Source organism: Gorilla gorilla, chromosome 9 (assembly GCF_029281585.2).
Source record: "Gorilla gorilla gorilla isolate KB3781 chromosome 9, NHGRI_mGorGor1-v2.1_pri, whole genome shotgun sequence".
Lineage (NCBI taxonomy): Eukaryota > Metazoa > Chordata > Mammalia > Primates > Hominidae > Gorilla > Gorilla gorilla.
Genome location: NC_073233.2, coordinates 79,946,014 through 79,962,006, shown reverse-complemented (window position 1 = coordinate 79,962,006; position 15,993 = coordinate 79,946,014). Strand labels below are relative to the sequence as shown.

At 42.7% G+C, this 15,993-nt stretch overlaps 1 protein-coding gene across 6 annotated transcripts in view; it reads left to right on the top strand.

Moving 5' to 3' along the window:
• The window catches only part of NUMA1 (nuclear mitotic apparatus protein 1), a 77,692-nt gene that overhangs the window by 3,312 nt on the left and 58,387 nt on the right, over positions 1 to 15,993 (top strand). For all 6 annotated transcript variants that reach the window (XM_055356676.2, XM_055356665.2, XM_019036343.4 and 3 more), the window contains exon 2: positions 7,435 to 7,504. The gene's annotated coding sequence lies outside the window, so the exon portion shown is untranslated. The remainder of the gene's footprint in view (positions 1 to 7,434; positions 7,505 to 15,993) is intronic.

Below are 15,993 nucleotides of genomic sequence, written 5' to 3'. Positions count from 1 at the left end.
TTAATTTTCTTAAATCACTATATACTGGGGGCATATAGTAATTCCTTAATCTGAAATTTCATATCTTTTCACTAATTGTGTAAAAATTCCCAATCATTACCTCTTTACCTCTCTCAGATCTCATGCTTAACTTATGTTGAACTTCCTCATTCTGTCATCTACATCTTATTCTTTCTTTCATAATTTCCATTTCTATCTTTCTGTGTTAACTTCTGGATAATTTCCTTATATCTATCTTCTAGTATACTAGTTTACTCTTCAGCTAGGTCTAATTTGTTTTTTGAATTCTTATTTTTGTTAGCTAACTTTTTCATTAGAAGTGCTCTTTGGTTCATTTTCAAATCTGCTTGTTTTTCGTGATCTTGTTTTTGTCTCATGTTTTCAATTTTGTGTCTGTAATAATTTTCAAGAAAGTTGAGTTTTGGCAGGTGTCTACACCTGTAAACAGCAGCCATAATCAAGATACAGAGGATTTCTCTCACCCCCAAAAGATTTCTCATGCTTTTTTTTTTTTTTTAAGATGGATTTTACTCTTATTCTCCAGGCTGGAGTCCAGTGGTGCAATCTCGGCTCCCTGCAACCTCTGCCTCCTGGGTTCAAGCGATTTTCCTGCCTCAGCCTCCTGAGTAGCTGGGATTACAGGCATGCACCACCATGCCCAGCTAATTTTGTATTTTTAGTAGAAATGGGGTTTCACCATGTTGGTCAGGCTGATCTTGAACTCCCGATCTCAGGTAATCTGCCCTCCTCGGCCTCCCAAAGTGCTGGGATTACAGGCGTGAGCCACCGCGCCCGGCTCTCATACTTCTTTACAGTCCGTTTTTCCTTTCACCCTGATACCAGGAACCACTGATCGTTTGTTTGTTTTTCACTACATATTAATGTCTGCTTTCTAGAATTTTATTTTATTTTATTTTATTTTTTGAGATAGGATCTGTCTGGCTTTGTTGCCCAGGTTGGAGTGCAGTTGCAGGATCTTGGCTCACTGCAACCTCTGCCTCCTGGGCTCAAGCAGTCCGCCCACCTCAGCCTCCCAAGTAGCTGGGACTACAGGTGCACACCACCATACCCGGCAAATTTTTATATTTTCTGTAGAGACAGGGTTTTGCCATGTTGACCGGGCTGGTCTCGAACTCCTGGGCTCAAGCAGTCCACCCACCTCAGCCTCCCAATGTGCTGGGATTACTGGCATGAGCCACTTCATCCAGCCTGTTTTGAATTCCTAGAAGGTTTTTCCCTCCTTTCTCACTAGGTGAGCAAGGCAAGTTTTTTATTTCTCTCTGGACAGATTTTTTTTCCTAGTCTATTATCTTACTGAGTATAAACTTAAGAATCTCAGCCTCTGCACAGGGATCTCAGTGCCTTTTGTGGACTCAAGATCTGTCTTCTGAACCTATGAGGGTGTTACAAATTCCATACACGGCTAGGACAGCTATGTCATCAGCTCGCTAATCCTCCTCACTAATTCTTTGTTTCTGGTTCCTGGGGATTTTTCTTACTTTCTTGAGAGCTCAGTTTATCTATATGTCAGTTCAGATCCAATCAGCAAAACAGAAACCACACAATAGAGTGAACTCCATAAAGGAGATTGATTTAAACCCTTGGTGGAGGGCTGAAAAAGCAGAAAGGGAATATTAAAGTAACTTCAATATAATAACTGCATAAAGAATTTTTCTCATCCAGGACTGAAAAACAAAGGGAGGAAGGTTGGGGCTACCAGAACCTAGAAGTCTAGAGGGATCTGGAATAGCTGTACCCAGATTCTCTGGAGAGGGTGTTACCTGGTGCTGCTGGTTTCTCAGGCCCTTATAGGAGGAACCTGGAGGAGCTGGCTTCTGTTGAGCCTTACTTAGCTGATGCTGGTGCCTTTGAGGGGCAGGAGGCTGGTTTTGGGAGTTTAGAAAGCAACTGGGAAGAACCAACTTCTGTTGTCAAGAAACACCAGGCTACAAGAAGGAGGAAGTCCCTTGTAGCCTTCTCTTGTCTTCTGTTTTCCCCTTAGCACCCCCTGTTGACAGGGAGCCAGCTGGCAAATGTGAAATGGGGTTTAGTGGAGTCCAGGCCCCAGCATCACAAAGCGGAGCATAACAGGGTAGATTTGGAGCTGAGAGACAATACCTTAATAGCTGGCACAGTCTAAAAGGATGTTTATTATATTTTTCTGAGCACTTCTAGGCATATTTAGTAGGAAGGGCTTCAGGTTATCTGGTCTGTTTTTTGTATTGTATATTATTGTTATTTTATTTTATTTTATTTATTTATTTATTTATTTATTTTGAGATGGAGTCTCACTCTGTCGCCCAGGCTGGAGTGCAATTGCGCAGTCTTGGCTCACTGCAACCTCCGCCTCCCGGGCTCAAGTGATTCTCCTGTCTCAGCCTCCCAAGTAGCTGGGATTACAGGCACGTGCCACTGCAACCAGCTAATTTTTGTATTTTTAGTAGAGACAGGGTTTGACCATGTTGCCCAGGCTGGTCTCGAACTCCTGACCTCAGGTGATCCACCCGCCTCAGCCTCCCAAAGTGCTGGGATTACAGGCGTGAGCCATTGCACCCAGCCTGTTTGTTATTTTGAGACAGAGTCTTGCTCTGTCACTCTGGCTGGAGTGCAGTGGCGTCATCATAGCTCACTGCAGCCTCGATCTCCTGGACTCAAGCTATCCTCCTACCTCAGCCTGCTGAGTAGCTGGAACTACAAGTGCACGCCACTGTGCCTGGCAACTCTTTTTATTTTTAGTAGAGCCGAGGTCTCACTATGTTGCCCAGGCTGGTCTCAAACTCTTGAGCTCAAGCAGTTCTCTGAAAGTGCTGGCATTACAAGCACAAACCACCACACCCAGCCTGGTCTGTTGTATCAACATTTAGTAATAGCAATAGGTAACATTTTTTTTCCAGCATATATTGTGAACTAGGCACTGTTCTAAGTACTTTACAGAAACTACTTCTTTTTATTGTTTTTGAGATGGAGGCTCTCTCTATCACCCAGACTGGAGTACAGTGGCGTGATTTCTGCTCACTGCAACTTCCACCTCCCAGGTTCAAATGATTCTCCTGCCTCAGCCTCCTGAGTAACTGGGATTATAGGCGCACACCACTACCGTCTGGTTAATTTTTTTTTTTTTGTCTTTGTTTTTGTTTTGAGATGGAGTTTCGCTCCTGGTGCCCAGGCTGGAGTGCAATGGCGTGATCTTGGCTCACTGCAACCTCTGCCTCCCGGGTTCAAGCGATTCTCCTGCCTTATCCTCCTGAGTAGCTGGGATTACAGGCATGCGCCACCACGCCTAGCTAATTTTTTTTATATTTTTAGTAGAGACAGGTTTCCCCATTTTGGCCAGTCTGGTCTTGAACTCCTGACCTCAGGTGATCCACCTGCCTCAGCCTCCCAAAGTGCTGGGATTACAGGCCTGAGCCACCGCAGCCAGCCCTGGAAGCTACTTCTTAAAGCTCTGTGAGCTAAGTTCTATTATTACTATTCTCTTTTACAGGGAAGGCAACTGAGGCACAGGTAGATTAATCTCCCCAAAGCCACACAGTTTATAAGTGGTGGAGTTGACATCCTAATCCAAGCATTCTGGGTTCTACATCCCACATTCTGAACTTCTACAACATGCTGAAATTTCTTCCCTGTGGCAAACCAAAATCAGTCTTCCCGTAACTTCCACTGATTAGTTCTGGTTTTGTATTCTTATAGTGGACTCATAAGTCTTTCTCCTCATCTATGTGAAAGCTATGTGTATATCTGAAAAAAGTTTTCTTGTTCTCCCCTGGCTAAAAGTGTGTAGTTCTTCCTCCATATTTGAAATGATATACTTCTAGACCCTTCGCCATGGTCATTGGTGTTCTTCCTCTGCAAGTCCTCTAACTTTGCTCTTCAAAGGTGGGGCATAGAGTCATCTTCTACTAATGCAGCTTAAGACTGCATTGATGTTTTGGGTAGCTCTGTCAGATTCATGGTTTACTGAGAGTGTGCTTAATAATGGCCTCTCCTCTACCTCCTACTGTGGGCAACTTTTTTTTTTTTTTTTTTTTTTTGAGACAGGGTCTCGCTCTGTCACCCAGGCTGGAGTGCAGTGGCTGTCTTCCCACCTCAGCCTCCTAAGTAGTGTAGCTGGGACTACACCCGGCTAATTTTTTTGATTTTTAGTAGAGACAAGGTCTTGCTGTGTTGCTCAGGCTAGTCTTGAACACCTGAGCTCAAGCAATCCTCCTGCCTCGGCCTCCCAAAGTGCTAGGTTTATAGGTGTAAGCCATTGTGCCTGGCCTAGGCAGCTTTTTTTTTTTTTTTTGAGACGGAGTCTCGCTCTGTGTCACCCAGGCTTGAGTGCAGTGGCGCGATCTCGGCTCACTGCAAGCTCCGCCTCCCAGGTTCATGCCATTCTCCTGCCTCAGCCTCCCCTCCCGAGTAGCTGGGACTACAGGCACCCGCCACCGCGCCCGGCTAATTTTTTGTATCTTTAGTAGAGACGGGGTTTCACTGTGGTCTCTATCTCCTGACAGTGTGATCCGCCCGCCTTGGCCTCCCAAAGTGCTGGGATTACAGGCGTGAGACACCGCGCCTGGCCAGGGGAATAGTTTTGACAATTCCTCTGGCAAATTGGAGGAGGAGCTGTCTGGAAAGGCCAGTATCTTGGGTCTCATTGATGGGAGGAGAGAACCAAGGTAAAGGGTTGGCTATTAGGTAATCAGTCGCGGTAATAAGGGGCCATTTGGCAGAAGTAAAAATGAGGTATCTGATGGCTGTAGAAGGGAGAGAAGGCATTATTGCATAGCATGCTCCTGGGTTGAGGCCTCTGTTGGCAGCTGTGTCGCCTGCCCTTTCTGTCCTATTGAAGGGCCAGTTTCTTTGAAGTCTGCACAGGAAATACCAGTGATTCAGCCTGGCAGATTTCTTCTGCCTTATTGCAGCTGAGGACTGGTTTATCTGGTGAGGAGGAAAGACTGCATATATTTCAGGCATGTTTATTTGATACTTGAGTGCCTTCCTGTGACTGGCCAGAGACACTTGTTTTGCAGGTTGTCAAATTTTTGGTACCTGGTGGCAAGGTGGATGCAATGTGACCTCAACTCTTGGTCCTCTGAGGTCACATTGTATCCACCTTACCACTGGGTACTAACGTGTGGGCAGCAGCTGCATTCTGCCTAGCGAGTGGGCATTTGTTCAGTGCCTGTACTTCTGTGATGGCCTCAATGAGGAGTGAGGTAATTGCCTGCTTTTCTAGATTTCCTGTGGTGTGACAATGTGAGTTTTGGAGAAACCTCTTATTCCCTAAGAATTTCCTACTCTACCCCTCATGAGCTGCAGCAAAGTGGACTCTGTCTGATTGCTGACCTCCAAATGCCCAGTTTCCTTAGGTAGTGAGCAGATAACTAATGTAATGAGTGCCTATTATATCTGTCACAGAGCTGAGTATATAAAAAAGTATATAATACAGGATTTCCCTCTTTACTAAATTATTTTATTTTGAAAATTTTCAAACATATAGATATTTTGCAAAATAATGTAACAAATACTTATATACTTCTCATTTAGAGTCACTATTAACATTTTGCCAAATTTGCTCTCTATTTATCCTTCATTTTCTGAATCTTTTTGACTGTTAGATGTAAATATCATGTTATTTAATCCCTATTTCAGCAAGTATTTCCTAAGAAAAAGGTATCTTCCTATATAACTACAGTACTATTAACACTCAGGAAACTTAACATTGATTCAATACATCCAGTATATAATACTTGTTCAGATTTCTCATCTTTTCCCAATGATGTCTTTTATTGAGTTTTTTAAAATTCAGGATTCATTGAAGGATCATGCATGTATTTATGCACTTAGTTGTCATGACTATCATGTCTTTAGTCTGCTTTAACTTTGAACAGTTCTTTTTTAATCTGAATGCCTTTTTGTCTTTCATAGCATTTGTCTGATTCTTCTTGATTAGATTCAGGTTAGGCATTTTTGGTAGAAGAACTATATAGATTAATACAATAGTTTGATTGATGAGGCTGACACTAAAATACATAGAAGCAGTATCTGATTTTGCAAGACAGTATATAATTTAGCACTTATTTGTGTTGTCTAATCTATAAACCCTATAGGAATTTACAGAAGAAGGAATTCAGTAGGACTTGGATAACTAGGAATGAGATACTTTGGCAGAAAGATGGGGTTTGGAAAATGAACAGAATTGGAGGCAGTTGGGATATGGTTAGATAAGCTGTGATTTGGGCTTCCCATCCTACTATTAAGGTTGTGTATCATGAAAAGTGACTTTGAGGGTTCTGTATCTTCCATGGTGTTTGCACTGCTAGAAGCCTAATGGTGTAGAGCTCTTGCTTTGGCATCAGACCGGTCTAGAGACTGTGCCCAGCATTTTGCCAGTTACCTAACCTTGGGGAAGTTTTCTCATTTGCAAGATAGAGTATTAATAACTATTTAAAAGGTTATCATGATGCTCACAGTGAGACACTACATAAATATTTGAATTAAAATATTTGAATGCCTTTAGGAGGGTGCAGCATTTCCTAGATCTGCCATGTGCCCCACTGGATCATTCATTTTGTTTTGTTTTGTTTTGTTTGGATACATGGTTTCGCTCTGTTGCCCAGGCTGGAGTCCAGTGGCACGGTCTCAGCTCACTGCAACCTCCCAAGTGGGTGGGACCCAGGCACACTCCACCACACCTGGCTAATTTTTTGTATTTTTGTAGAGACGGAGTTTTACTATGTTGCCCAGGTTGGTCTCGAACTCCTGAGCTCAAGCGATCTGCCCACCTTGGCTTCCCAAAGTGCTGGGATTACCGCTGTGAGCCACTGGGCCTTGCCTGGATAATTTGTTTCTGTTACCTGCCTGACCCCTGAAGATGTTTGAATTTACCACTCTTGGATAATTGAAAGCAGGGAAATGAGAAAAGGCTTGGCTCACGCAGAGAGAAGTGGGAAGACTGGCTTGATCAATTCAGAGTATACTCTGTAGAATAGTGGGAAATAAGGTTGAATAAATGACTTGAGGCCATATAATGGAGGATTTGGAAAGTTAAGCCAAAGAATTTAGATATGATGCTTTAGGGAGAAGAAAACTGTGGAAGATTTTTGAGCAGGAGGAGAGACACTTGAAAATGAGAGTGGTGTGGGGCCTCCTGAAGAAGAAGCTTTCTGGCTTAAAGACTGAAATCCTAACAGGGCAGGGCCTTCACAGTGCTGACCAAGTGTGGGTGTGGCTTGGCAGTCTTGCCACAGAAGGCCAGAATTTCTGCCCCAGTGACTCTTCCTGCTCTGCCACTGACTCACCCCATTGACCTGGCCTGCATGGCTTCCCTTCTGCTTGCTGTCTGATCCACAGAACGCTGGGATTGCCCAGGATAATGTGAGGCTGAGCTGACTAAGAGTGGGTGGGTTAGGGGAATGAATACTCATTCCTGTCCCTTTGCCCCTTCCCTAGGTGGAAACTAATTCTAAGCCAGACTGCTGGAGATCACCCTGTTCTAGTGTGTGGAGGCTTCCACCAGGAGGTAAGTCAAAATGGTTTCTGCCCTCTAGTTTTTCATAGGTCAGCTTTGTCCTGAGCAGGATCTCTACCATTTACTTTTTCCCTGACCCAGATTCTTCAAAGTGATCGTCTTTCAATTATTTGAGGCAAACAGGTTACTGTAGGAGGAGAGCAGAGAGGTTTAATAAAGATATTTTTCTAACTGTGGGAGGGTGGTGTCCAGAGGTTTTCATTGGCCCTTGCTCTGAGGTAGATTGCCCAGAACTCTTGTGAGCCAGACACTAAACATTGGCCATTGATGCCACTGCAGAGAAGTCCTGGTTTTTAAGCCATCATTTCTCTGCTACTGGGTTTCAGAACCATTCTTGGTGTGCTTTAGTGTCCCAAGTTGTTTCTGTCCTTTTTGATCAGGGGAGTGAAGGAAGCGAGAAGCAGGGGAGGAGGAGCTGTATACATAAGTATGTGTGGGTGCATTATGCTGGGAGTTTGGGTGTCTGGGTTTCTCATCCTGACTGTTGCTAACCAGATGTGTGACCAGGGACAAATTGCCTAACCTCAATGGACTGAACTTTTCTCATATGTAAAAAGGGACAGTTAGGATTGTATGATCTTGAAGATTTCTTCCAGGGCCAAAATTTATCATTATATAATGTGTAATTATAAAGTGATATAATAGTTGAACAAATGTGACAGATATTGTACATGTCTTGCCCCCTTGATTGTAATTATGGGGCAATTAGAATGTTTTTAAGTTTGACCCCTTCAAAGTAATTGTGTTCTCAGCCTTTAGATTTCCTTTGGTGATGGTGTCATTGCCTCAGACTGCCTCTGAGCCAATCTTTTGAATATCCTCAGAGGTAGCAAATCTTTACTCTTAGCTTGGTGGATTCAATTTTTAGAAACAGCCAGAAGATGCCGTGAGCCAAAGATTCATGCAAGGCAATACCTTTTTTGGTGAAGGATGAGGTGTGACTATAAAACAGTAACACCGAATTTTTCTGTTTGTCTCACATGGAGTAGACTTTAAAGGCAGCCCCCAAAGAAGTGTTTTGTTAGAATAAGTAAATAACTTCCTAAGGAGAGTATTTTGATTGCAGTTTTCATTTGATTTAATAAGATTAGAAATGTCTGCTGGAAAACAAGTCACTTTCCTTTATAGTGACTGTGCATATGCTTGCTTATAGGTTGGGGTGACTAGATAATGGAGAAAACGGGCCTTTCTTTTCTTTTTTTTTTTTTTCCAGACAGGGTCTCTCTCTGTCACCCAGACTGGAGTGCAATGGCGGGATCTCAGCTCACTGCAACCTCCACTTCTCGGGTTCAAGCGATTCTCCTGCCTCAGCCTCCCTAGTAGCTATGATTACAGGCATGTGCCACCATGCCCAGCTAATTTTTTGTATTTTTAGTAGAGACAGGGTTTCACCACGTTGGTCAGGCTGGTCTTGAACTCCTGACCTCAAGCAATCCACCCGCCTTGGCCACCCAAAGTGCTAGGATTACAGGCGTGAGCCACCGCGCCCTGCCAAAAACTGGTCTTTCTCCTGGTACTCCTCCCAAATCACAAGTGTGTTGAGGGCTGAAACACAAGTGTGTTGAGGGAACAAGTGTGTTTCAACATGTTGCTCTATAGGAAACTGCAGCTGAGGAGCCATTGCAGTCCCATCTCCAGAAGACCCCCAGAAAGAGTTGGAAGAGTTCTTCAGGCTGTGGCAGCCACTGCCCACCAACACACCCAAATCAATCAAGATGAATCCCAGGTGGTGAGGCTGAAGCAGATGGTTTGGTAGCTCCAGTCTTTTTTTAGGGAGAAATGATGTATTAAATCACTACATTGATTTTTTTTTTGTTGTTAGCAGTTGTAGGTTTGAAAAAAGGTAGGCAGGAAGATGGTGAAGGGGTCAAGCCTAGGGGCTGTTATCTTGAATATATGCAAATTAAGCTGATTATATTGTAGTGCCCTGTAACTGGTTCCTGGAAACAGTGGTCTTGAAAACTCATCAGTTAAATGAGGTGTTAGACAGCCTGGTCAAAAGATTCTGTCACTAAGTTACTGTATAATCATTTGCAATTCTCTTTCTTACTCTAAACATTGTTTTCCTCATTTTTATATTGGAAAGAGTTAAGAGATGCTAAAAATTCTAGATCTGAAAATTGGATAAGCCTAAGAAGGTTTGAGGTAGGGAAATGTCTATTCTAAGCTGTTTGACTACTGGACTTGGGGTAGGAGTGGAATTTCCTTTTTACCTCCTAAATTATAGTTACTTTACTCTCTACTTATAGTCACAGCTGGGTGACCAGACATTAAGTAGCTATTTAATGAGAAGCAGGCACTGGAAGCTTGCTCCTGAAAAACAATCACAGGACATGTTGGTCCTGAGAGAAGTCATTCCTTGGTAGGACCTATTGTTTGAAGGAGGTGGGGGTGAATTTCATCAAAATGGACAGTGTGGATATTGTGATTCAGAGGATTGAGAGACTTTGTTTCCTGCTGTTATTAATTTCAAGCCTTTTTTAAAGGGATTCTCCTAATGATTGGTACAGTGGGATTCATTTAGAGAAAAAGCCTTGTGTACCAGTTGGAAGTTAATGCCCAAGAGCAGGGCCAGTTGCTGGAGGACAAAGTGGCCTAATCAGTTGCTTTTCAATACTTAGATCCTACAGGCTACCCCAAAGATAAAATAGGCTACTTTGTAGCTCAGATCTTCCAGCCTAGTGCCTAGCAAGCTCACTAAGAAGAGGAGGTGACCTGTAGAATCCACACCTCTTAATCTCCCTATTTCTCTTCTTTCCCTCATTGCCCTTTAGTTTTAATTAGGATTGTGTAAACATAGTCATCTTGCCAGTCCTCTTAAAGTGGCAGGCCCTTGACATTTTCTGCTGGTCACTCATGCTATATGTATAACTTGCAATTAGAGGGACTAGCTTCTTTGACAATTTGCCATCCCTGGCTGTACCACTGAAAGAATTCAGATAAGGGCCAATTGGCTGTCATTTACTCAGGCAGCATATTTAGTACCTACTGTGTGCAAGCAGTGTGCTGGAGTGGAAATGATTTTAAAATGGTTTCTGCCCTCCAGGAGTTTAGTAAAATGAAACAAGTATTACAGCTAGCATCCACCCAGGGAGGATTGTAATTAAGTTTGTAGAGGAACAAGCAATATGGGAGCACATAGAGGAAAGAACAATTGTTCCTGATTGTGGGGGCGATAAGGAGAGTTTGGGAGAAGGCATTTGAGCCAGGTTGTAAAGGAAGAATAGGAGTTCAGTAGGTTTAGGAGACAGGGCATTTAATGGAGGTCACACCATGGGCAAAGGCACACAGCTTGGAAAATGCCTGGCATGTATGGGGAAAATGTGCCTGAGGTAGAGGATATTTTAGGGAATGAACTGAAGATGAGGCTGGGAAGGAAATTTGAGGGTTGGATCTTAGAGAACCTTAAGCGTTATGCTAAGAAATTTGGATTTTATTCTTCATGTAATTAGCTATTAAGTGTTTTTGATTTACAGACTAACATGACCCAATCTATGTTATTTAGGTCTTGTCTATTCTTTTTTTTTTTTTTTCTTGAGCAGAGTTTCGCTCTTGTTGCCCAGGCTATAGGCGTGATCTCGGCTCACCGCAACCCCCGCCTCCTGGGTTCAAGCGATTCTCCTGCCTCAGCCTCCCGAGTAGCTGGGAATACAGGCATGTGCCACCACGCCCGGCTAATTTTTGTATTTTTAGTAGAGATGGGGTTTCTCCATGTTGGTCAGGCTGGTCTCAAACTCCCGACCTCAGGTGATCCGCCCACCTCGGCCTCCCAAAGTGCTGGGATTACAGGCATGAGCCACCACGCCTGGCCCGGTCTTGTCTATTCTTAAGTGTAAAGTCTTAGAGGTTAGGTTGAGAGAAGGTGGTGGTCCTGGTTCTTACAGTACAGTATAAAGTTTGTCAGGCATCTCATGTTTGAGAACTTGATTCCTCAGTTATATTTACTAAAACAACTCCAAAAGCAAGAAGGCAGGAAGTGGTCAGAGCTGTGTCCCTTTAAACTGATCTCACTGACCCACCAAAGATGATTTTCTTAGGCATATACATTATGAACAGTCTTCTTGCTAGTGGGTTGCTTACTACTGATAATCCTTTGTGGATAAAATTTCACACAAGGAGCAGGCTTTTCATTATAGGGCAGAAACCAAAAACATTTTTTAAGCCTGATTGAAAAATAGTATATATTCATTCTAGGATATGTGAAAAACGCAGAGAAGTATAAGGAAGAAAACTGACATCACCCATAATCCCACTATCTGGAGAAAACTACTGTTCTTATTTTAGCCTATTTTCTTTCAGTATTTTGTGCTTGTATATTTCTGGTTTTGCAATTTCCAGATCATATATTACCTAAAATTTTATATTCTGCTTTTTTCCCCATTTACCATTTTTTCATTATATAAATTTATATATACTCTTCATAAATATTTGCAGTGGCTGCATAATAGTCTATCATATAGGATTTTTATATGCTTTCAGGTTTTTTCAAATAATAATGGAATTTTTTTCAAATCATTTTTGTAATAGATATAACAAATAAGTCCCCAAATAAGTCTTTACCCTAATTCTGCCCTGCAGAAGTAACCATTGTTTATTAATAGTTTTTTGTGTATCTTTATATGAACATTATTATGCATAAGTTTTTGTCTACGTTTTTGGTTATTTTGTTATGATACATATCTACAAATAGATTACTAGATTAAACAATATGATAGTAATTTTTTCCTAATTGTATATGATGGTACTATTTAGAAAACATGAAAAATAATGTGTTAAGGGAGAAAGTAAAAGGCACCCATAATTCCACAACTCAGAAATGAACATTATTTGGTATACTTCCTTACACGTATACATACACATATACAAACTCACAAGTATATGGGGAGAGGGATAAATATGTATATGATATATCTATCTGTCTATAAATATTTGTATATATAGTTTTAAAAATGGGGCCATACCATAATGGTTTTATCCTGCCTTTTTGTTTGTTTGTTTGTTTTGAGACAGGGTCTCACTCTCTCACCCAGGCTTCAGTGCAGTGGTACGATCACAGCTCACTGCAGCCTCAACCTCCTGGGCTCAAGCAATCCTCCTACCTCAGCCTCCCAAACAGCTAGGACTACAGGTGCATGCCACCATGCCCGGCTAATTTTTGTATTTTTTGTAGAGGCAGGGTTTCACCATGTTGCCCAGGCTGGTCTTGAACTCCTGAGCCCAAGCGATTCACCTGCCTTGGCCTCCCAAAGGGCTGGGATTACAGGCATATGCCACTGCACCCAGCCTATATCCTGCTTTTAAAATTCAACATTTCTTGTGTATTTCCGCATGTCATTAAAATTATTTAAAACTTTTTTTTTCCCCCCAGAGACGAGGCCTTGCTCTGTCACTCAGGCTGGAGTGCAGTGGTACAGTTGCAATCCTAGCTCACTGCAGCCTTGACCTCCTGGGCTCAAGTGATCTTCCTGCTTTAGCTTCCCAAGTAGCTGGACTACAGGCGCATGCCATCATGCCCAGCTATTTTTTTTATTTTTATTTTTTGTAGAAGTGGAGTCCACTATGTTGCCCAGGCTGGTCTTGAACTCCTGGGCTTAAGCAATCATCCCACCTCAGCCTTCCAAAGTGCTGGAATTATAGGCGTGAGCCACTGTACCCAGCCAAACTTATTTAAAACATTTTAAGTGACTGCATAAGATTTCATCATATGTATATTCTTGCCATAATTTAAGTTATTGTTAGATATTTAGTTTTCCTTCAGTTTTTCAGAATGATAAATAATTCTATTAATGTCCATATATCTTTGTATTTCAGATTATTTCCTAAACTTTTATTTCTGTGATTGGAATTATTTGATGAAAGAACATGAGATTTTTTTTTTTTTTAATTCTTTTTGTTTCCTTTTTTTTTTTTTTGACACAAGATCTCACTCTGTTGCCCAGGCTAGAGTGCAGTGGTATGATCACAGCTTATTATGGCTTCAGCCTCCCAGGCTCCGACTCAAGTGATCCTCCCACCTTAGCCTCCTGAGTAGCTGGGACTATAGGTGTATGCCACCACACCTGGCTAATTTTTAAATTTTTTGTAGAGACATGGTCTCACTGTGTTGCCCAGGCTGGTCTTGAACTCCTGGGCTCAAGCAATCCTTCTACCTTGGCCTCCCAAAGTGCTGGGATGACAGGCTTCAACCACTGTACCCAGCCAGCTTTTTTTTTTTTTTTTTTTTTTTTGAGTTTTGGTAAGATGTATGTAACAAAATTTACTATCTTAGGCTGGGTGCAGTGGCTCACACCCATCATCCTAGCACCAGCATTTTGGGAGGCTGAGGCGAGAAGATTGCTGGTCTTGAACTCCTGACCTCAAGAGATCATCCTGCCTTGGCCTCTCAAAGTGCAGGTGTGAGCCACCATACCCAGCCAAATATGAACATTTTTGTTTCTTTGTTTCTTTGTTTTGAGACAGGGTCTCACTCTGTCACCCAGGCTGGAGTGCAGTGGTGTGATCACAGCTCACCACAGCCTCAACCTTTCAGGGTTCAAGTGATCCTCTCACATCAGCCTCCCGAGTAACTGGGACCACAGGTGTGCACCACCATGCCTGGCTAATTTTTTATTTTTTGTAGAGATGAGGTCTCACTATGTTGCCCAGGCTGGTCTTGAACTCCTGGGCTCAAGCAGTCCTTTCACTTCAGCCTCCCAAAGTGCTGGGATTTTGGGCATGTGCCACCACCACACCTGGCCCAAATATCAAGGTTTTGTTTTGTTTTTGAGATGGAGTTTCGCTCTTGTTGCCCAGGCTGGAGTGCAATGGCACAATCTCAGCTCACTGCAACCTCCACCTGTTCCAGGTTCAAGCGATTCTCCTGCCTCAGCCTCCCGAGTAGCTAGGATGACAGGCATGTGCCACCACGCCCAGCTAATTTTGTATTTTTTTAAGATGGGTTTCTCCATGTTGGTCAGGCTGGTTTCAAACTCTTGACCTCAGGTGATCCGCCCACCTTGGCCTCCCAAAGTGCTAGGATTATAGGCATTAATTTTGATTTGTATTGCCAAATTCCTATCCAGAGAACCACTTAATACCTGTTTATTTGTGTAAGAAAATACACTGTTCTTTGTTTGTTTTTTGAGACGAAGTCTCACTCTTGTCCCCCAGTCTGGAGTGCAATGGCACGATCTCGGCTCACTGCAACCTCCACCTCCCAGGTTCAAGCGATTCTCCTGCCTCAGCCTCCCAAGTAGCTGGGATTACAGGTGCATACCACCACACCCAGCTAATTTTTTGTATTTTAAGTAGAGATGGGGTTTCACCATGTTGGCCAGGCTGGTCTCAAACTCCTGACCTCAGGTGATCTGCTCGCCTTGGCCTCCCAAAGTGCTGGGATTACAGGAGTGAGCCACCGTGCCTGGCCTAAAATGCACTGTTCTTTGATTATTAATTTCTCATTCAAAATTCTAGATTAAGTTAAATTTCGTGGAGAGTATGATAGCTTTTTTTTAAAACCATTATTTTGTAAAACCAAAATTTGGGAGAGAATGCGAGGAGAAATTAAAAAGATCACTGATATTACCTAAATGACCCTATTACTTAAAATGACCTTTTGAAGTAAGAGGAAATGAAACAAGTTACACTGAGTTCCTCCACTGATGAAATGGGGAGGATGACACCTTTCCTGCCTGCCGTACAGGAACTGAATGGCTTAAAATTCTCTGGAGAAATGACTTCTTTCATGGCCAGGATCTTCAGAAGGGTACAATCTAGAGGGGAGAATTGGCCTTCCTTTCCCACAATGGTCAGGAGCCCTAGCTCTCAGCAGTTTGTTCGACTTGCTGGAAATGTTCAGCTGTTGGAGACACCTGTGTTGTGTTGTGTGGTGTGGTGTGATGTGTATGTGTGTTTGTTGGGGGTGTTTAGCAGCAGACATAGTGGAGTTTGCTTTGGTTTTGTATTATTGTGGTGTGTGGGTAGGAACTACATTGTCAAAATCATTGAAGGACAATAGGAACCAGATGAAATTAAATAAGGGGCCAGGCATGGTGGCTCATGCCTATAATCCCAGCACTTTGGGAGGCAGAGGCAGGATTACTTGAGCCCAGGAGTTTGAGATGAGCTTAGGCAACATGACAAGGCCCTTTCTCTACAAAAAATACAAAAATTAGCCAGGTGTGGTGGTACCTGCCTGTGGTCCCAGCTACTCAGGAGTCTGGGGAAGGAGGATCGCTTGAGCCTGGGAGGTTGAGGCTGTGGTAAGCTGTGATTGTACCGCTGCACTCCAGCCTGGGCAACAGAATGAGGCTCTGTCTCAAAAAAAAAAAAAAAAAAGAAAAGAAAAGAAACAAGGAAGACGAAGAGTAGTGCATAGAAAATCTTTTAGTGTTGCAACCCATAAGTAAAGATAAGTCTTTTGACTTCATTTGAGTGTTTTGGGCTCTTTCCTTTGGGATTATATACCAGACCTATACTGCATATAAAGTTATTTGAAAATG